Below are 22,141 nucleotides of genomic sequence, written 5' to 3' on the forward strand. Positions count from 1 at the left end.
TCTGTGTTTCCTCTCTCCAATGTAGAGGAGACCACATTGTGAGCAGTGACTATAGTATATTGCATTGAAAGAAGTGCAGGTAAATCACTGCTTCACCTGAAAGGAATGTTTGGGGCCTTGGATAGTGAGGAGGTAAATGGGCAGGTATTACACCACCTGTGATTGCAGTGGAAGGTGCCATGGGAAGGGGATGAGGTGGTGGTGGGGGGGTAATGGAGGAACGGACCAGGGTGTCACGGAGGGAACGATCCCTTCGGAATGCTGACTGGAAGGGAGGGGAAGATTCATTTTGGTAATGATGTTGTCTTTTTTTATCTGCCCTGTGTGACTGAACTTGGTTAATTGCCCAAACTTATTTAGTGACTTTTTTTTCCCACCCCCTCCCCCAACCACCTTCTTTATACCAGTCTCCTGCTCCTGTATGGACCAGGGTTATGTTACTGTGATGTTTCTAGGCAGGTGCCTGAGGCTGTGGTTTACAGATGTGGTGGTATTAATTCATGAGGTCAAGATATGACCTGAAGAGCAGAGGCCCTTGTCAAAACAAGCAGTTATTTATTGATCACTCTTGGTCTTTTTCAGTGTTAGATATGCAAAACACCCATTTAGATTCCAAGATGACTTCCCCTTTTTGTCTACCATGATGGTCCATGCAGTACTTTTTTTTTTTGAGGCAACTTTTCGTGTAGAAACATTTAGCAGTGAAATATCAACTGTTGAGCATGGATAGCATCAAAACTGAGGCAGTGCTTGCTCCCATATGAGGTACCCATGTGCACATTCTTCTTCAGAAGTCACCTAGACATCAGGAATGCAAATGCTGGCTGTTCCCCCTCCTTTGCCAAAGGGCTCATATCTGATTTGTAAACCCAGCCCTCTACTTGAATGCAATAAGTAACTAGGTACAGACCAGAGTTTATCTCCTTTTTGGCCTTTAGGCTCTTATTGAAAGAATATAATATCCCTTTATTCACGGTCGGATCTGCCGGTGTTCTTCTCTGACCACTGTCACTTACAGGACAACCAGTGGGTTGGCAGGGGGACATGGAAGCTCAATGCTACACTGCTAACCCCAGAGAACATTGAGGAACTCAAAAGGGATTACAAAGGTTGGAGGACTGTGAAACCCCTCTGAGTCTCCAGTTCACTGGTGGGAAGCGATCAAGGAGAACATCAAGAGGTTCTTCATCCACAAAGGTGTTCAGAGGGCGAGAGAGAGACAGAGGGAAATGTCCTGACTCCAGAAAAGTATGCAAATCTGCTCCGGCTACAGTCGATGGGGGTCGAGGTCAAGGAGGACTTCCATGAGGTGAAGAGCCAGCAGGCCTTGCTCTTTGCCACGGAGGCCTCCAAGTTCGTCTTCCGGTCCAGAGTCCGCTCCATTGAGCAGGATGAGATGTGCTCGTGTTACTACTTCCAAAAGGTACACAGAGCTCTGTTATCAGCAAATCCTTTTATGCTGGGCTGTATGACGCAAAGCCCACAGACAGCAGAGCCTCCCGGTCCTTCCTGTCATCTATCACCGAGGTCTTGGATGACCGCACGAAGGAGAGACTGGACAATCCGCTAACCTTGGATGAGCTGAAAAAGGCATTCGAGACGAGTAAAACTCCCAGAAGTGATGGCTTACTGGTTGAGTTGTATTCGGCCCTGTGCGACTGGGTCGGCCCGGACCTGCTGGAAGTATACGAGAGTATGCTCCTGGCCGGTAGCATGTCCGAATCCATGAGGAAAGGCATCACTCTCATCTACAAGTGGAAGGAGGAGAGGGCAGAAATTGGCAGCCCATCTCACTGCTTAATTTTGACTACAAGATTCTGTCCAAAGTTATAGCCAGTTGAGTCAAGTCTGCTCTGGAGTTGATGATTCACCCTGATCAGACCTGTACTGTACCCGGCAGGAAGATCTCCAATAGTCTTGCGCTACTCTGGTACAATTGCCTATGTGTGGAACAGGAGGGTGTTCACTTGCCTCATCAGCCTGGACCAGGAGAAGGCTTTTGACAGGATATCGCACACCTACATGATGGACGTGCTTTCCAAAGTGGGGTTTGGGGAGGGAATCTGCAATTGGATCAAGCTGCTTTACACAAACATCAGTAGCGCAGTCTTAATCAATGGGTGGGAATCGGAAAATTTCCCGATCCAATCTGGAGTCGGACAGGGCTGTCCTCTTTCCCCGGTCTTGTTTGTTTGCTGTATTGAAGCCTTTGAGTCTATTAGGAAGGATGCGAGCAGCATCTGGAGATAAAGTGAGGTAGGGCGGCGCAGTGGTTAGCACCGCAGCCTCACAGCTCCAGCGACCCGGGTTCAATTCTGGGTATTGCCTGTGTGGAGTTTGCAAATTCTCCATGTGTCTGCGTGGGTTTCCTCTGGGTGCTCCGGTTTCCTCCCACATGCCAAAGACTTGCTGATTGATAGGTTAATTGGCCTTTATAAATTGCCCCTAGTATAGGTAGGTGGTAGGGAAATATAGAGACAGGTGGGGATGTGGTAGTAATGTGGAATTGGTGTAGGATTAGTATAAAATGGGTGGTTGATGGTCGGCACAGACTCGGTGGGTCAAAGGGCCTGTTTCAGTGCTGTATCTCTAAAACTAAAAACTAAAACAATCCCAGGCAGTGGAAGCACTCAGGTGAAAACCTCCCTGTACATGGATGACGTCGCCGTCTTCTGCTCGGATCCGCTGTCAGTGCGCAGACTGATGAGCATCTGCGACCAGTTCAAACTGGCCTCAGAAGCCAAAGTTAACCACGGCAAGAGAGAGGCCATGTTCTTTGGGAATTGGGCTGACCGATCCTTTGTCCCCTTCACGGTCAGGTCAGACTACCTGAAGGTGCTGGGGATATGGTTCGGAAGGGCTGGGGCATGCACCAAAACCTGGGAGGAGCGAGTAGCCAGGGTACAACACAAGCTGAGCATGTGGGAGCAGCGATCTCTCTCCATTATGGGCAAAAACCTGATCATCAGGTGCAAGGCACTCACGATGTTGCTGTACGTGGCGCAGGTCTGGCCCATACCCCACTCCTGCGCTGTGGTGGTCACCCGAGCCATTTTCCACTTCATCTGGGGATTGAAAATGGACTGGGTCTGGAGGGACACAATGTTCAAATTTCTGGATAAGGGCAGGAAAATTGTACCCAACGTGGCTCTCATCCTGATGACTACCTTTGTGTGCAGCTGCATCAAGCTGTGTGTAGAACCCCAATATGCAAACACCAAGTGTCACTACGTGCTGAGGTTCTACCTGTCCCCGGTCTTGCGAAGGATGGGCCTGGTCACATTGCCGCAGAACGCTCCATCCAGTTGGACTGTGCCGTACCACCTATCCTTCGTGGAACAGTTTCTGCGGAAAAACACCTTTGACCACCAATCCATCAGGCAGTGGTCCGCACGGCATGTCCTCAAGGCCCTATGGGAAAAGGAGACGGTGGATCCTGTCGGATGGTTTCCCTGAGCAGACCGCCAAAGTCATTTGGCGGAATGCCTCATCACCAGAACTTTCAAACAAACACCAAGATGTAGCTTGGCTGGTGGTGAGAAGAGCCCTCCCTGTCAGATCCTTCCTGTACGCCTGAAGTCTCACCCTCTCCGCACAATGCCCTCACGGTGGCTGTGGTGGGGAAGAGACGGTTGCCCACCTCCTTCTGGAATGTGTCTTTGCAAAACAGGTGTGGAAAGAGATGCAGTGGTTTTTGTCGAGGTTCTTCCCAAGCAGCTCTAACACAGCAGTTTGTGCTCTACGGGCTGTTCCCAGGGACGCACACCGAGATAAACCTCAACTGCTGCTGGAGGACTATCAATTCGGTGAAAGACACCCTTTGGTCTGCCTGAAACTTGCTGGTCTTCCAGTGCAAAGAGTTGTCCACCACCGAATGTTGCAGACTGGCACATTCCAAGGTCCAGGACTACGTGCTGAGGGACGCGCTAAAGCTTGGGGCAGCCGCAGCAAAAGCTCAATGGGGAAAGACCACTGTCAGGTCGTCTTTTCCACCCCCCCCCCCCCCCCCCAAACCAAGCTGAACTGAGGGGCTAGATCCATGGGAAACCCCTCGTACCGTATCGGGAAAATTTTGTGTGCTGTAAAATGTAAAAATGTATTTGGTATTACAAATGAAATGGAAGGGTTGTGAGGCAACTTATGATTGTTTTGAAGGAAACTGATCACCTTTGCACTGTTTGTAATTTTTGACTTGTTGCTGTTTGAAACTGGTAATGCTTTTTTTTTTACAGATTTTTATGAATAAAGTGTATTTTGGAAAAAAATAATTTCCCTTTTTTGAGATATGACTTGGGCAGGTCAAAATACGCACAAAGGTGTACACATTAGAGACAGGGCCTTCTGCTCAATAGCACAATTTACTTTTTTTTTGTTGTGTTGAATATTTTAACTGTGTATCTTGGGCAATCTGGAACTGTTAATCGATAACGCCCAGTGTTGCCTGAACCAAAAAAGTGGAAACAATCCACTCCTTCAGCCTAGCTGTCTGCTTGCAGTTTTTCTGAAACTTGAATATTGCCCATGACTCCAAATGCACAGACCTTGCTGGTCACTGGAACTGGTTCATCAAGAATTTACCCATTGCACCAAAGGCACATTTTGGCACCAAACAGAAGGTATTGCTTATAATTTCATGGCAGTTTCAGGAATTGTTACAAGGATTGAACTAAACTATTTCTGCTGGGGGCTATTGTGATTGAAAGGGGGACATGTTTCAGATGCTTGATTATTGACAAAAACCAATTCATTTTTCTTAGATCATGTGTGGGAATGAGTTCTAGGTTATTGGTATTTTCCACTTTGAAATTAAAGTGGTTACTTAATAGCATGCAGCCTGGATGAATTGAATTGGAGAGCTTTTTCTCATTTTTGGATTTGTAAGAGCCCTGTTGGATTACTGAGCTATTGGACATCGTGCCTAACCAGAGAATTAGTTTTGTAATCCTTTCTCAAGTTCTCTCTCGAGTGCCACAACTGACCTTTTAGAAGTTGGGTTGCCAAATGTTGTCTGCTTCTGCCAAATGAGCCTATTTTTCTCATGAAAGCAGGAATGTACAGCTATTCTACTTATTGTGACCTCTGACTACAAGTGCTGAGGTAAGTGACTTTAAAATGATGCATGCTGCCAGGGATTTGATCTGTCCAGTCACACTGCTACATGGTGCATTATATGGCAGTGGAGTGGTCCACTGTAAACTAACTTTGCCCCTTTTTTCAAGGGGAGCAAAGTCATAAGATCAAATCTGTAACTGAGACTAAATAAGTGGGAGAAATAACTGAGCTGCTGATTGTTTGGAGAATGTAGATTGTGAAATCTGAATGGTTTTCTGTAGCTTGCAAAGCACAGCTGGTAACTTGTTTAAACTCTACATGCCAGTTTTTGGGATTTTTAAGGGGGATTAGCATTTCTCCCTCAAGTGTATAATTCTCTTACATGACTAGAAACATGGCAAATTTTCATTTGTGGGAACAGTCCTTTTAACTAGTCATCACTTTTCCCCTACCCCCAACTTGTGCTAGAAGTGAGATTCCCTCAGGTCCACTTAAAAGCTGCTTGTGTAATTCAAGTTTCATTTGGGGAATATTGTCACATTGGTATCCTGATATCTGTTTCAAGTTACTTCCCAGTGCATAGATTCTACAGTTATATTTCCAAATGTTCAGAATATCCTATACAGTTCTGAGGGGATTGTGGCCTTTGCTCCATTGAAAGAATTTTGACTGTTTATATGTTCAACTGGTTGGTGCAGTGAGGATTTTGACCAGGCCTACTGTAAACATAATACTGATCTGTTGACGGGTGTGGCAATGCTTTCAACATCTCAAGAGTTCCAGTCCTTTTTTTTTTTTTAGTTATCTTAATGACTTAAAACAAGAATATTAGTTGGCTTTAAAGTCCAGATCATTCCTGTTCTTGCTGGTAAAGCTGCGGAAATGTGACTGGAATGACTGGACTTTTTTGGGCAGGTGGGGGGTGCTGCCTCCGAGTGGCAGTCTTGCCATTGATTTTGACTATCCCAGAACTGACTGCTTGCCACAAGTGTTGGTGGGTCGGTAGGAATGATGTTGCATGGAGCTAATGTCCAGAGTTGGTTTGTTTTCTTGTTGACTCTACTTAAAAATGCACTTAGGTGCTCATTTCCGAAGCCAGTCCCCTGTCGTTTGAGCAGTAGGTGTAGGGAGTAAGCATGGGCAGTGTTTCCCTCCTGGAGGATTCTGGTGCCTTCCTCTGATAATTAATCTGAAATGAAGAACTGATTGTAGTGGGAAGCAATATCTATTTTCTACAGTGCACAGGACCACTAAACCTGACTTTTTTTTAAACTTTGAGCAGCAGAGAGTGACTGTAGCTATTTAAATTGGGCAGCGCAGTGGTTAGCACCACAGCCTCACAGCTCCAGCGACCCTGGTTCGGTTCTGGGTACTACCTGTGCAGAGTTTTCAAGTTCTCCCTGTGACCTTGTGGGTTTCTGTTGGGTGCTCCAGTTTCCTCCTACAGCCAAAGACTTGCAGGTTGATGGGTAAATTGGCCATTTGTAAATTGCCCCAAGTGTAGGTAGATGGTAGCAGAATTGAGGGAAGGTGGGGATGTGGTAGGGAATATAGGATTAGTATAAAATGGTTGGTACAGACTCGGGCCGAAGGGCCTGTTTCAATGCTGTCTCTATATTTAAAAAAAAAAGTCATCACCCTGGAAATTACTGTCTTTTGTATTTGGAGTTTCCACACTTTTTTTTGTGTGGCATTTTTAAATTAAACTTATTTATGCTGGAATAGTAGAATATCTTTAAAGTGTTTTTGTTTTATGTGCTAATGGTACCAGTGAGAATTTGATGGCTCTAATGCTCACACATTTGCCTCTTGCATTTCTGCCCTTTTAAAGTACAGAGCTAAAATTAGCCATGTGAAAGTTTATGTTGCAGATTGTTCAGTTGTCCCAGTAAGTTGATAAATGTTGAATGACTCCTGGTTAACCAGGCTTGTTTGTTTAGATCAATACTATAATTGTACAAGGAGGTGTATATACACTGGGTCCTGTTCCATTGTAGGGCAGTAGGAGGTTATATTGGTTGGGGAGATGGCATCATTGGAGGGACTACAGAGGTAACCATGTGGGGACAAAGAGAAACTGTTGCAGGAGATCCTCTGGCAATGACTGGATAGCCAAGAATGGAATTGGGTGAGGGCAGTCTTATGGATAATGCCCTTTTGAGAGCATGAAGGGAGATGAGGGAGGAAGAGGTGGCTAGGACAGAGTGTGAACCTTGGGAAGCTTGGCTTGGGGAAGGGAGGGATGTGGTATAGGTAGTTGAACAGATGGTCTCCATCTTATTGGGCTGGAGGATCAGGTAGGGACAGAATGGAAAGGTTTAAGGAGAAGGTTGATAGTGGGGAAAAGAAGCTGAGGGCATATCTGGCGGTGGATGGCAAAACCATGTGTGCACCATTTACATTCAAATCTGTGCTCCTTAGTCTTGAAATGAAAATAGGAGCGGGGGTGTTCTGGGAACCAGTATTATGGGAGAGTAAAGGTGGTAAGGACAAAAGCAGGCAAGGCTGAAGGTGTGATTTTTTTGAGCAGATGACTGCAGAACTATTTTTGGTGAATTAAGGACAAAAGGCTAGACAGTTGGGAGTTTAAGTGACTTGATGAATTTTCCAGATGCAGAGGAACTGGATTTGGGTAAGGGGAAAGGAATGTGAATGGTGAGAAATTCAAGGACATGATGAGATGGCCTTGAGATTTTGGAGTTGGGAGTTAGAGGCCATGTGAGGTTGAGGGGGTAGCTGTGAATTTACATGGAGGGAGGATAGGACAGTGGATTCCAAAAGAGAAGGCAAGATGAGTTGAGATGGAGCTTGAAGTCATCAGGATGAAAAATTCCTCTGCTGAGGGAGGAAAAGAATGAGGATCTGCTGGTGACAAACTTGGGCAGTAAGGAAGTAGGCAAGGGGAGGTCCTTGGGTAGTGCCAGAGGAGTGGATGCAAGGGCAGGGTGGCACACTAAGGTTTGTTAATGGCCCCTTTTGTCACAGCAACTGTTGGTGTGGTGGAAAGTATAGAGGCAGGGAAGCTTTAGTAAGTGGAAAGATATTACTGTCCAGTTTCTGTCAAGGCCATAAAGTTGCAGTCGTCCACAATAGGATCATGGATGGTGAAGGCCTTTTGAGATGTGGTGGTCAGTTGGCTGGGTCCACAGGATCAGCGATGGGAAAGAGGTAGGCAATATTGGTCCCCAATGAATGTGTGTGCTGGGAGGGATGGTTGCCAAAGGAGAGGGGGATGGGATATTTGGGGTCTCTGCTTTCCTCTTTGCCTCCATCAGCATTTTCTGGAGGCACTCATGACTCCCTTTATAAACAGCTTATCAGAAGGTGTGGAACCTAGGACAGCAGCAAGAAAGTAGAGGAATTGTGAAGATGTGTGGGGGTGGGGGGGAATGCCCAGTAGCAGAGGTGGGTTAGCTGGAAGACTGACTAGTAAGGGAAGCAGATGGAAGGGACTGGCCCAAGAAGTAAAGAAAAAGGGGAGGCTGAAATAATGGGTTCTAGTCTGGAGTGGCACATGAGGAAATGTTAGGTTGGCAAGAGAGATTAGGACAGATGTCCTGATTGCTTCATCTCTATTCTTTGTCCAGAATGAGTCCAAAGTTGTACTCGAGGTTCTTGTGGTGAGATGAGGTTAACTTGTAGTTTAATTGCCAGATTTGCTGTGACCAGTGACTAGAAAAGCCTGGCTTTTACTGGAGTTTCCTAGCTGTAAGCCTTGTGAAACCATTGAGTTTAGATATTTGGTGTTATCACTGAGTAAATGCACAGCACTTTTTTTAAAAAAAAAGTGCTATTTGTCTTTTGTTTTCATGAAACAAGAATGCTTGGTTTAAGTGATAAGTAGTCATGCTTCAAGATGGCTCCTGGGCTGGAAGCTCCCTAGGAAGCTCCCTTGCTGTTCAACTCTATCCATGGCCATCTGCTCCCATCCCTAACGTTTTCTCCCCCAATCTGCCCTCTTAAACTGTTTAAATTCCCCTGGCTCTTTAAATCAGAACTTTTAGATAGGGCTAAAATGAAAACAGTTAGTTTAGTGTATGTTACCTGGGCCCACTGCCCTCCCCCAGCCACACCTGCTCTTTGTTTTCTCAATGAAATTGATCCGGATGAAACTGACGAGCACAGCTGCCGATACTTTAATCTCCGATCCTGCTGTCTTCACAGTCCAGAGTGTCTGCAGCCACGGCATGCGGTAAGTCCATTGAGGTGAAGAAGGAGCTGCGGGACCCGAGAGAAGTCCTGTGAAAAGGTGCCCCGAACACCCAAAACATCCACGAACGGCACCCCCGGCCGCAACTTCAAAGCGCCCGCGGGAGATGGCTCGGAGAGCATCTGCAGCGCACTGTCGGCAATGCTGCATGCCTTTATTTAAACCACTGCAAAAAAAAAACCCTTAGCAAATGTAATCACCTCTAAGTCTGCCAAATGATGCTTCACCTCCCGAAGGACGTGGATGAGCTTTCCGGACGTCGATGGTGGGCACTGAGGAAATGGCTTATTACCTGCACCAGATTCCACCCCCCCCACCCCCGTCCCCTTCCCTGCTCCACCCTCTCAGCTCACCCCCTCACAACCCCGTCCCAGCCCGCCCCCCCCCCCCCTCGCACCATCTTCACCCCGCACCCACTTCCCCTGCACCCCCCCCACCCCCTCCCCCTTGCATCCCCTCCTCCCACCGGCACCATCCTACACCTGTGTAGGGGCCCCAACAACCCCACTGCCTTGTGGGCGTCTCGGGAGAGACCAAGGCTAAGGGAGTAAACCCTAACAGAAAATCCGGAGCGGAACCCCATAGGCGGTCATGTGTCACCTTTGGCATGTTTCCGGCAGTTCCTGCAGCCATACTGGTGCCAAACGTCGTGTCCTGCACTCCTTTGGACCCCACCAGAAAGGCCGAGAGGGGGGTTTTGACGACTGGGCAACTCTCAACCTCCATAAATTTGCCCAGGCATGCGCCATGGAGAGGTCACTCCATAGTTGCCTCACAGCGACTAAAACAACACGGAAGGCAGCAGTTACGGGTTATAAGTCCAGATAAATTGGCGTAGAAACTGGGCGCCACGGGTTGCCTTTGTCGGTGGGAGAGGTCATTGCACCTCACTGGACAGCTACCGCCCGCCTCAAACCGGGCAGCCCCCGGTCAATAAGGTTCTGTCCCGCCACAGTCTGCCTGCTTCAATGGGTGCTTGGAGCTCAGGGTCATTGCCCGAAAGGTGGACTGATACACCGCACCAAACAACATGAAAAAAGGAAAGAAGGTACCAGCCCTTCGCTTTGCAAGCTGGAACGTCAGAACTATGTGTCCTGGCCTGTCGGAAGACCTTACACAAATCAACGATTCTCGGAAGACCGCCATCATTAACAACGAGCTCAGTAGATTCAATGTGGACATTGCAGCACTTCAGGAGACTCGCCTCCCCGCGAGTGGCTCTCTAGCAGAGCAAGACTACACCTTCTGGCAGGGCAGGGATCCTGAAGAACCAAGACAGCATGGAGTGGGCTTCGCCATCAGAAACTCCTTGCTCAGCATGATAGAACCTCCCTCAAATGGCTCGGAACGCATACTGTCCATCTGACTGCTCACCACCTCTGGTCCAGTACACCTACTCAGCATCTATGCTCCAACACTCTGCTCCGCACCTGAAGCTAAAGACCAGTTCTATGAACAACTCCATAACATCATTAGCAGCATCCCCAACACCGAACACCTATTCCTGCTGGGGGACTTTAATGCCAGGGTTGGGGCCGACCATGACTCATGGCCCTCCTGCCTTGGGCGCTATGGCGTTGGAAGGATGAATGAGAACGGGCAGAGACTGCTTGAGTTGTGTACCTATCATAACCTCTGCATCACCAACTCGTTCTTTCACACTAAACCCTGTCACCAGGTTTCATGGAGGCACCCAAGATCACGTCGTTGGCACCAGCTAGACCTCATTGTCACAAGGCGAGCCGCCTTAAACAGTGTTCAAATCACACGCAGCTTCCACAGTGCGGACTGCGACACCGACCACTCCCTGGTGTGCAGCAAGGTTAGACTCAAACCAAAGAAGCTGCATCACTCCAAGCAAAAGGGCCACCCATGCATCAACACGAGCAGAATTTCTCATCCACAGCTGTTCCAAAGATTTCTAAATTCACTTGAAAAAGCCCTTCAAAACACTCCCACAGGGGATGCTGAGACCAAGTGGGCCCACATCAGAGATGCCATCTATGAGTCAGCTTTGACCACCTACGGCAAAAGTGCGAAGAGAAATGCAGACTGGTTTCAATCTCAATGAAGAGCTGGAACCTGTCATAGCCGCTAAGCGCATTGCACTTTTGAACTACAAGAAAGCCCCCAGCGATTTAACATCCGCAGCACTTAAAGCAGCCAGAAGTACTGCACAAAGAACAGCTAGGCGTTGCGCAAACGACTACTGGCAACACCTATGCAGTCATATTCAGCTGGCCTCAGACACCGGAAACATCAGAGGAATGTATGATGGCATGAAGAGAGCTCTTGGGCCAACCATCAAGAAGATCACCCCCCTCAAATCTAAATCGGGGGACTTAATCACTGACCAACGCAAACAGATGGACCGCTGGGTTGAGCACTACCTAGAACTGTACTCCAGGGAGAATGCTGTCACTGAGACTGCCCTCGATGCAGCCCAGCCTCTACCAGTCATGGATGAGCTGGACATACAGCCAACCAAATCGGAACTCAGTGATGCCATTGATTCCCTAGCCAGCGGAAAAGCCCCTGGGAAGGACAGCATTACCCCTGAAATAATCAAGAGTGCCAAGCCTGCTATACTCTCAGCACTACATGAACTGCTATGCCTGTGCTGGGACGAGGGAGCAGTACCCCAGGACATGCGCGATGCCAACATCACCCTCTATAAAAACAAAGGTGACCGCGGTGACTGCAACAACTACCGTGGAATCTCCCTGCTCAGCATAGTGGGGAAAGTCTTTGCTCGAGTCGCTCTGAACAGGCTCCAGAAGCTGGTCGAGCGCGTCTACCCTGAGGCACAGTGTGGCTTTCGTGCAGAGAGATCGCCTATTGACATGCTGTTCTCCCTTCGTCAGATACAGGAGAAATGCCGTGAACAACAGATGCCCCTCTACATTGCTTTCATTGATCTCACCAAAGCCTTTGACCTCGTCAGCAGACGTGGTCTCTTCAGACTACTAGAAAAGATCGGATGTCCACCAAAGCTACTAAGTATCATCACCTCATTCCATGACAATATGAAAGGCACAATTCAACATGGTGGCTCCTCATCAGAGCCCTTTCCTATCCTGAGTGGTGTGAAACAGGGCTGTGTTCTCGCACCCACACTTTTTGGGATTTTCTTCTCCCTGCTGCTTTCACATGCGTTCAAATCCTCTGAAGAAGGAATTTTCCTCCACACAAGATCAGGGGGCAGGTTGTTCAACCTTGCCCGTCTAAGAGCGAAGTCCAAAGTACGGAAAGTCCTCATCAGAGAACTCCTCTTTGCTGATGATGCTGCTTTAACATCTCACACTGAAGAATGCCTGCAGAGTCTCATCGACAGGTTTGCGTCTGCCTGCAATGAATTTGGCCTAACCATCAGCCTCAAGAAAACGAACATCATGGGGCAGGATGTCAGAAATGCTCCATCCATCAATATTGGCGACCACGCTCTGGAAGTGGTTCAAGAGTTCACCTACCTAGGCTCAACTATCACCAGTAACCTGTCTCTAGATGCAGAAATCAACAAGCGCATGGGTAAGGCTTCCACTGCTATGTCCAGACTGGCCAAGAGAGTGTGGGAAAATGGCGCACTGACACGGAACACAAAAGTCCGAGTGTATCAGGCCTGTGTCCTCAGTACCTTGCTCTACGGCAGCGAGGCCTGGACAACGTATGCCAGCCAAGAGCGACGTCTCAATTCATTCCATCTTCGCTGCCTTCGGAGAATACTTGGCATCAGGTGGCAGGACTATATCTCCAACACAGAAGTCCTTGAAGCGGCCAACACCCCCAGCTTATACACACTACTGAGTCAGCGGCGCTTGAGATGGCTTGGCCATGTGAGCCGCATGGAAGATGGCAGGATCCCCAAAGACACATTGTACAGCGAGCTCGCCACTGGTATCAGACCCACCGGCCGTCCATGTCTCCGTTATAAAGACGTCTGCAAACGCGACATGAAATCGTGTGACATTGATCACAAGTCGTGGGAGTCAGTTGCCAGCATTCGCCAGAGCTGGCGGGCAGCCATAAAGACAGGGCTAAATTGTGGCGAGTCGAAGAAACTTAGTAGTTGGCAGGAAAAAAGACGGAGGCGCAAGGGGAGAGCCAACTGTGCAACAGCCCCAACAAACAAATTTCTCTGCAGCACCTGTGGAAGAGCCTGTCACTCCAGAATTGGCCTTTATCGCCACTCCAGGTGCTGCTTCACAAACCACTGACCACCTCCAGGCGCGTATCCATTGTCTCTCGAGATAAGGAGGCCCAAAAGAAAGAAGGGGTTTTCTGTGCTGTGAAATCAGTGCCAATTATACAGTGAGGTAGATTCTACTGATCAGTGGCACCAGTACTTTCATTGGCTCCTGCATGTGTAAAGTTGATTTTGTGGCTTCATTTTTCTGGGCTTCCTTTGATAGCTAGGGAAGAATACAAGCCAGCAAAAGTGGTAATATTGCTTTGCTGAATGTACTTTCATACTACTGATGACAATGTTTCAGATTTAGTAGCAGAGATATTAATTTTGGGGGAAAACCAACTTGTAAGGTAGTTCAGGGCACCTCTGGCAGCAATAGTGCTGCCGCTGCTACATGCAACAGCGTTGTAATGTAAAAGGGGCCATTAGCTATATGAGCAGCTGTTTACGGTGTGTTGAATAAATCGTTGAAAGGTCTCTGTGTACCAGTGGATTTGTGAGTTTAATATCTGAACTGAGTAAGGAGGAGTGGTTTCTTGCCTTGGCGTCTCTCTCTCTCTCTGGTTAGCAGCGACTCCTTCCTTTTTTGGGGGAAGGAGTCCAGATGGATGAATTGTTTATGCGAAAGTGGATTTGTGCAGAGCGGAATTGGGTGGGGCTCACACTAACTGGGACTGTTTGTTTAAGAAATTTGCCAGTGAATGGATGATTCATGCGGGGGTGGGTGGGGCCTTGGCACTGAGCTGTACCAGGCTCTCATCATTTTTCTTATTTCCACCCCCCCCCCCCCCCCCCAACAATATTCTGTCTCTTGACAGGTGGTCAGGGACACAGGGTCAGTTACTTCAAGGCACACCAGAGGACTTCTGAAATCCGGTGAGTGTACACCTAGTTCCTGAAAGTCAGAGGAAGTTGACTGAAGCTGCAGGGGTCGGTGTTGGGGTGAATGTTAAAGCTCCACTGGGAGCCGTGTACGAGCGAAGGAAGTCTGTTTAAAAACAGGAACTGACTGCAATGGAGCAGCCTCGCAGTGGAGGGAGCAGTTTTACGTTTCGCTAAATGGATGATTACAGCTACATTAGTCCTGGACGGAGATTAATCGTCCAGTGCCGGGCTGCTTTGTTTCATGTCTGACTATACATAAACTTTAGTGTTGGCATCTCCTGAGAAATCTTGAGGTTTTGACTTTGAAAGCTGTTTAGATCTGACTGACTTTGTTCTGTTCAGGAACCTCCATGGGTTACTAGCTGTTTTCACTTAGTGAATGCAGTTCATTTTTGTTCTTTTTCTCTAACTGGGCAAATATCGGACTTTTTTTATTCCCTCGCTGTAGAATCAATTGTTGGTATGGATGATCTAGTAAGGAAAGAACTTGCTCTTTCTCTAGAGCTATTCTATAGATCGCCTCCGGATGTTCTGAGTGGTTTACAGACAGTTAAGTATGTTTTTAAGTTTAGTCTCTGTTGTAATTTGGATGTCAGCTGATTTTTGTGCACAAGGTCCCACAAACACCACTGAATTAGACTTTATGATTGAGAGATAAACATTTTGGCCAAAAGACTGGGAGAAACCCTTTTTTTTTAAGTAGTGCTATGAGATCTTTTATGCCCACGTGAAAGGGCAGACAGGGCCTTGGTTTAACATTTATCCAAAAGACAGGACATCAGTGGGTGCAGCACCCTGTGTGTAATGCACTGAAGTGACTCCCTAGATCTTATCTGAGGAGTGGAACTTGAACTAACCTTCTGACTCAGTGTTACTGATGAAGTAGTACATCCAGTGATAGTTGTGAACTGCATGTGAAGTAAAGGCATGCTTGGGTCTACAAAAAAAAAAGACCCGAGCCCGACAGAACCAAATCTGACCTGGCCCCGAGTCCTTCCATATTTTTTTTTTTCTCCCATGCCCGACCCAGCCATCAGTTAACTTACCTTCCATTTTTCACTTTGCTGATCTGCACAAGCTTAAAATAACTAACAAAACCATCTTCTCATCCAAAAATTAAGTGAACATTGAAGCCACTTGCCTGTGATAGTGTGCCAGACCTGGAAGTGCAACCCGACCCCAACACGTCGTCAGGTAGCTGGCCTTTAGTGTGAGGCAGGAAATTCTGCATCATGCAGTGCTAACTCTCTTATGCTGACTTTTCCCTTTTTTAAAAAAAAATCTTTCACTCCTAGCAATTTTCTTGCCCCTACCCCAACCCCTTGAAGGCATTGACTAGTTTCTGGGGTTCACTTCCCTCTCAGTTGTTTAGTTACTCTGGTAACTTTACATATAGTCTAGTCAACATGGAGACACTGCAACCAAGCCTGCTTCTATCACTGAGCTTCACATATGCACACTTTATCATGGTTATTCAGGACTGCAAGCCATGGATAATATCCTGCCTAAGTTATCGTGTCCCCTGCTAGTGTAGTCTAGGAGTTTCACCTGAGCCATCAGGGGATGGTTCTGTCTAACTTGCACTCTAACTGATTTTTAAGATAGATTTAAATCGGTCGTTGGGTTGGTGATTAGCTTGAGTAATGCTGTAGAATGTAGTGGGCTGCTTGCAGGTATTTTTCTGTTGGGTTGAAAGATGAACTGACTGTATTGATGTTTGGAGGGGAATAGTTAAATAAGGCACAGCATATATCTGTGTACAAAGGGGAGCTGACAGCAGAGGTTTCACATGCCTAGGTACCCAGTTGTAGGTTACAAAGAGGTGGGCTAATGCACCTATATTGAGCTGTTGCTGTTATAGTAGGTGGAAGGTGCCACTGATCAGCCGAAACCTGTTTTTCCACATTTTGGACATTCCTCATACTTGAAAGTGAGAGGCTGGCCCCCTAGTGACAAGCTGAGAGACTGACGGTCTGTCTACACCTGGGCCCAAGTTGCTGGATGATGCTGGATAGGTTCGTGTCCGTCTCCTATATCTGTTAAGTGACCACAATATGTCCACTGCTGCCACAATTTAATTCTTGGTTGTGTGTCCGTCTCTGTTGATGTCTTGTACTGTTCAATAACGAGCAGGTGTATGTCTTTCCACCTCCACCAGATGTGGCCGTGTGAAGGTTGTGCTGGCTTGCCTGTAATTCTATCTGCATGACCCACTTTAAATCATTGTTTGACTAATTGTTGACTCAAAGCTACATATGCCTACTTTAAAACAGTGTGCAATTTGATCTTCAAGCTGTATCCAACTGGGGTATGGATTAAAGGGGGTTTCTTGGAGAAATATCGCACTTGAAGTGATCACGCGAGGCCTTCTGACTGGTGTATTCAGGATCTGCAGGAAAGGTTTGTGTTTATTCTTCTGTTGTGAAACCGGTAACTGGGTAGTGGTTCCTCCATAAATGTTTACTCTGTAGTGAACCTGCTGTTATCTTGGAGTTATTACAGAAGGGTACAGGTAGCTACTACTTCCAAGACTTGAGGTGGGGGTGGGAGGCAGTGAAGCAATGTGGTTTTCCAAGCAGGTTTTAAGAAGAAAAACTTCTCTGCTGCAGCATCTAAAATACTATTTCTTGTAAATGTGCTATCTGCCATTGAACAACTAAATGAAAACGCATGACATTTCTGTGAACCGGCAGCCGATCCACTCTTCTGTGGGCAGATGCTGTGAAAAGCTTTGTGGAACTTGCTTTGTCACAATACAGTATTTTCTTGGGAGGCTGGGGGAGGAATTTCAGTTTTGTGGCTTGCTATTTTTCAGGGATTAGCACAGTGGGATTTAAAAGGTAAATCCTGGGAATGTTGATAGTGGCTCTAACTTGTGCTCAAGATGTGATCCACAGCCTTTCCACCTGCAGGAGCAATTACTGTTCTGTTAATGCCAAGTTACATCACCTGGTGTGTACAAGGGTTTAATCCTGTATATCCATTCACACTTGTTCTCTGCATAGTCTGATTTCTGGGTTTGTTACACTGGAATAGGAATGAGCACTGACTGAAGAAATCTAGATCTTGATTTTGTTGCCCCAGGATAGTGAGGAGCATCTAAACAGTTGTTATACTAGGATTTTTCCATAGAATAATTGCTGTCTCAAGGATGAAACAATTGTTTCATTTTGGACACGATATTGTGAATAGTGGTAGGAAATCTCAGGAATGTAATGAATGCAGTGACAGCGCTTGTGGAATCTCCTCTTGGGGAATGGATGAACTGGCTTCTGTTAATTTACAAAAACCAAAAGTAGCTGCTTTGCATCCTGCTTCCAAAGGCAGATCTGCATGGAGCCAAAGTTGTCCCTGAACTGCCAGTCTGGTTGAGGCACTGCAATACTTAAAGGGGAAACTAATGTGATCTCTAGTTCACTGAATAACCAATATCCAAGATGTATGACTTTTGAGGTTTGCTTGCACACTCTCCTAACCCTGTCCCTAGTTATAATTTACATCTGAATTCTGGAAGAATGCTGGAAATACTCAGGTCAGGCAGCATCTATGTAGAGAGAAACTATGAATGTTTCAGGTTACTGATCTTGCACCAAACTGAAAAATGTTGAGCTGTAACTGGTTTGAAGCGAGTACAGAGGCTGGGAAAGGACATGAAAGAAGGTTTATGATGGGGTAGTGATGGGTGAGAGGAGCAACAGCAGAATCATTACCAGCACCTGCTGCCCACAAAATGGGGAGCAGTGGTGATGAATCTGAAGTGGTTGAACTCCATCCTGATGGCTGTAAAGTGCCTAATGGAAAGACTAGGTACTGTTCCAATGAAGCTCTATGCTAGAGGCAGAAGTTGGAGTGTGGCAGAAAATTAAAATGGCAAGTGACTGGACACACATGCTTATGTGCACAAGTGACTGGACACACATCTGTCGTCCATGTTTTGAGTGAGCTGTCAGGAAGTTTTTTCTGAACATCTTAGAGCCAGACGCTAAAGACTAAGTCTGTACAATAATTGTATTTATGCTGTCTGCATTGTCTGAGTGGGTTTCCCAACATCCTCTGGTGCAACCAGTGACAGGGTGCTGCAGTTATGTTCAGATTTTGCTGCCAATTATATCCTTTTCAAGCTTGCTATTTAGGCTGCAGCCAAAAAAAATCAAGCACAGCAAATGTGAATTCAAACTCAACAAATCTGGCTGGTAGCCATTTTGTGACATTACTCAGTTTTTTGACTTTTTTTGCTTTCCCATCACACTACTATAAGCACCACATAGCAAGTTGGCTAAAGCCTTTTGCGCATTAATTTTATTTGCTGAGTTACAACTTTGACCAGTAATCTCGGTACAAATGGCTCCCAAAATTGCTCTAGTTTTGTGAACTGACTTTTCTGCTCACTTCGTTTTGCATATCGCCAAATGTAAAATCGATGAACTGGTGCAAGTGGGCAGTATTTCAGCATGGTAACCTTGTGGTTTTATTCATGTAACCAAAATAAGTTCATCGCTAAGCAATTTTAATCTGTGCCTAGTCTACCACCTGAGTAATGTAGGGATGCTACATGGGTTTGACATGCCTGAAGGTTTGATTGCATAGCACTAATGTGACACTTCCCCACAATAGTAATGAAAAAAAAACCCAAAACAAACTTCATTCAATTCACTAACTTGCACACCCATCTTTGGATGCCCAGCTTCAGGGAAATGAGGCTCAGTCCTCTGGGAGAAGCACAAGAGCTTTCTAACTACTGGAACAAAACATATTATACAATCTCTCACTCTCTATATATGTGAACCATTTGTCCTGTAGTGCTCAGGAGCCCTTTCTTGCTCATTCTGGTACGCTCCTGCTCTAAGCAAGAAGGTTGGGAACCTTGGAGGAACCCTTTTTAAAATAAAAGGTAGTCACTTGGTAAATTTAAAGGTGCCAAAAAGAAGCTTGGTTTTTGAGAGCCTCCTTTTCTGAAGGTACACAAAGTGTATTTAATTAGAATGGTGATTAAATAGATCAGGGCATGGCCAGGGCCAGCTTCTAGTGGTGTTTTTAAACTAGCACAAAAGATGGCAAACTCATTTTGCACTGGATATGATTTGCACTTAAAATTCCTCTACTATGCTAGTTTGAGCAAATTGTGGTGGAGATGCTAAGCCTGTGTGCACTTCAACTGTGGCAGTTTTATTTCCCTGTTTTTCATGACCATTTGTAAACAATGTTCTGTTGGTCAGTAAGCAACATTGGCGTGAACTGATGGTCTCACTTTTGCAATAGATTTGGAATCAAATTGTCCTGTCTTTTTTTTTTTTTTCCCTCCCCACCCTAGATCAGTAATTCTCTCACCAGAGAAGTAGCCTGTAAATTGTTTGTCAATTGCTTGATCTTTTTGTAATTTCCAACATTAACTATCATATCGTGAAAATAAATCTCACAATTAAATGGCTGACTTTTAAATTAACCACCTTGGTTTGTTTTAAATTTGTCCCTGTACCTGTGTAATTGATGGGCTGACATGGGTGTGGTGCATTAAGGGAGATGTATTTGCTGAAAATCTTTTGTTCACAGTGTGATTCTACTGTTTTCCAGTTAGAGGCCCAAGGTGTGTGTATGTCTACTCCTTTTTAAGTTGCATTCTGGCTCTAGTTTATTCCTTTTGTGTTTGTAGATTTCTGTCGTGTGGTGTTTAATGAGGGTAGCTGGCATCAGTTGGATAATCCTTTTGTAGGCTAGTACTTGTCTGTTCCCTGTACAATTTTTGACTAGAATTTGTCAAACTGTGTAGATTGCATAAAATAAACTTCTCCATTGGTATTCATATCTCATGCTTCCAATTTAAAGCAAATTATTAAAACGACCCCATTCATATCACTAGATTTCTAATTTTGTTAGCTAACGACTGGCTTTTGGTTATCTTTTCTTTAGGCTAAAAACTGACAATTTTGTGATGAGACCGCACCTAGCTTGCATTCATGAATAGGGAGGGCAGTCTTGGGGTCTGTTTCCTGGTTACTTTTGTGCCCCTGGTGCCTTCAGAGTATTATTGGCAGGGCTTTCTTGAGTGGGTCAGAAACTTATTCTGCTGGCCTGGGAAAAGAGAAAACAAGTGGACATTAAAAATTTGCCTTTCGCCACCCCTCAAACTGGCTTCTACCAGTGGGAATGGCACAAGATCTGTTCGTTTTCATCCCTGAAGTTGGGGCCTGTAAACTCTGGACTCTTGTTCTCATCATGATTTTAAAGGAATAATAAATATATAAATTACAAGAACAGGTAGTTTGAAATGTGTACTTGACTAAATGAAGCACTATCTTGGTGAGGAAAGAAAAAATGTTGCACTGATAGCACCGTGTATATGGAATTTTAAAAGCCGATGTTGCTGTCTATTTTTAATATGTTAAAAGTAATGAACTTTCCTCCTTGGACAAACATGACTTGGGTAATTTGTGTGCGTGTAATCAGTTTGTTACTAGGGTTTCGGGACCGTCTCCTAGCAATAGTTTTTCAGTATTGGAATTGCACTACTTACCTTTTTTGAAAAGTAAACCCTGTTTAGCCTTGATTCTCAGACAAAGCTTTTTTTTTAACTGAACTCAAGACCTTGGTGTTCACTTTTCCATAGAGCTCTAATTTGGTTAAGTAGAGTAATAAGCAGGAATGTTTTAAAACAATGTTGCTGTTCAATAGCACGTAAGTTGGAGATGAATTTGGATTGAGGAAGTCATCTGTTATTTGGTCACAAGTGCTTAATAGATTTGTAAGTAAATTTGAGGAAAAGCAAGTCCTAGCTTGAACTTTAACCATCAGCTAGTATGGAACTCCTTTTCATATAGCTCTCACCCGAGAAGATATAAATCTCTCAAATTGATTTACAGCCAAAATCTTCATATTTTTCCAAGAGCTACTTATTTCTGTTTCCTCTTGACTCCATTCTCTTCCTGTTTACTCCCATTCTGACATACTGGGCTATATTTTCATAGCACTGGTTGTCTAGTACTGTTTTTACTTAATCCGATTTGGCTTTATCTTCCTGCTATTTGCTGACAAAGCTGATTGGCAGCTGTTTTGATTCTGGCTTTTTTTTTGACTCTCCCCAAACTTTTTTTTTCCCAAAATATACTTTATTCATAAAAATCTGTAAAAATTACATTCCCAAACAGTTTAAAACCGCATCAAGTCAAAAAATACAAACCGTGCAAAGATGATCAGTTTCCTTCTATACAATCATGAGTTGCCTCACAACCCTTCCATTTCATTGTCATGCCATATACATTTTTACATTTACAGCACACAAAATTTTCCCGATACAGTTGGAGGGGGTTTCCCATGGATCCAGCCCCTCAGTTCAGCTTGGACTCTCCCCAAACATTTAATACGAACACTTTTGGTATACCTGCTTCAGGCTGTAAATATAAAATTGTTTTGCTTTTCCCAGCACCCCACTTCTCCCTTCAAGGTGTACAGTTCCATTAGCTCTTCACTGCTTTGACAATTCATGGTGTGAAGCTGCAGGATATTGGCAAGCTATCCAACTGTGGAGTGGATCATGTGCCAATTTGATACCAGAAATCTGACTGCAGAGGGCATATGAGTTAGAAATAAGCAAGCTATCTGCCAAATTTGGTCCTGTCAACTTGCATGTGTTACAATACATCTCGCTGGATAGCAGGCAGGCACTAGAGCATGATTATCCTCTTCACTCCCTGCATTGCTTTGGTAAATTGTAACTGCTCACAATGGCTGGGAGATCACTAATATTTGGTAAGGGCCAAAGATTGGACTTGGACTTTTTTCATCATTTTTTTTTATAGTGCTGTAGCTTGCTG

The 22,141-nt window shown here is 45.5% G+C and overlaps 1 protein-coding gene across 5 annotated transcripts in view; it reads left to right on the plus strand.

Annotated features, from left to right (window-relative positions):
• Positions 1 to 22,141, plus strand: part of LOC137372731 (very long chain fatty acid elongase 1-like) — an 89,210-nt gene that overhangs the window by 46,765 nt on the left and 20,304 nt on the right. The window contains exons 1-2 of one of the 5 annotated variants that reach the window (XM_068036897.1): positions 14,232 to 14,324; positions 16,607 to 16,733. The exons of 3 other annotated variants lie outside the window; for them this stretch is intronic. The gene's annotated coding sequence lies outside the window, so the exon portion shown is untranslated. Of the gene's footprint in view, positions 1 to 14,221; positions 14,325 to 16,606; positions 16,734 to 22,141 lie in introns of those variants that run through there. One more of the 5 variants, XM_068036895.1, reaches the window with a different exon arrangement.

Source organism: Heterodontus francisci, chromosome 8 (genome assembly GCF_036365525.1).
Source record: "Heterodontus francisci isolate sHetFra1 chromosome 8, sHetFra1.hap1, whole genome shotgun sequence".
In the NCBI taxonomy this organism is placed as follows: domain Eukaryota; kingdom Metazoa; phylum Chordata; class Chondrichthyes; order Heterodontiformes; family Heterodontidae; genus Heterodontus; species Heterodontus francisci.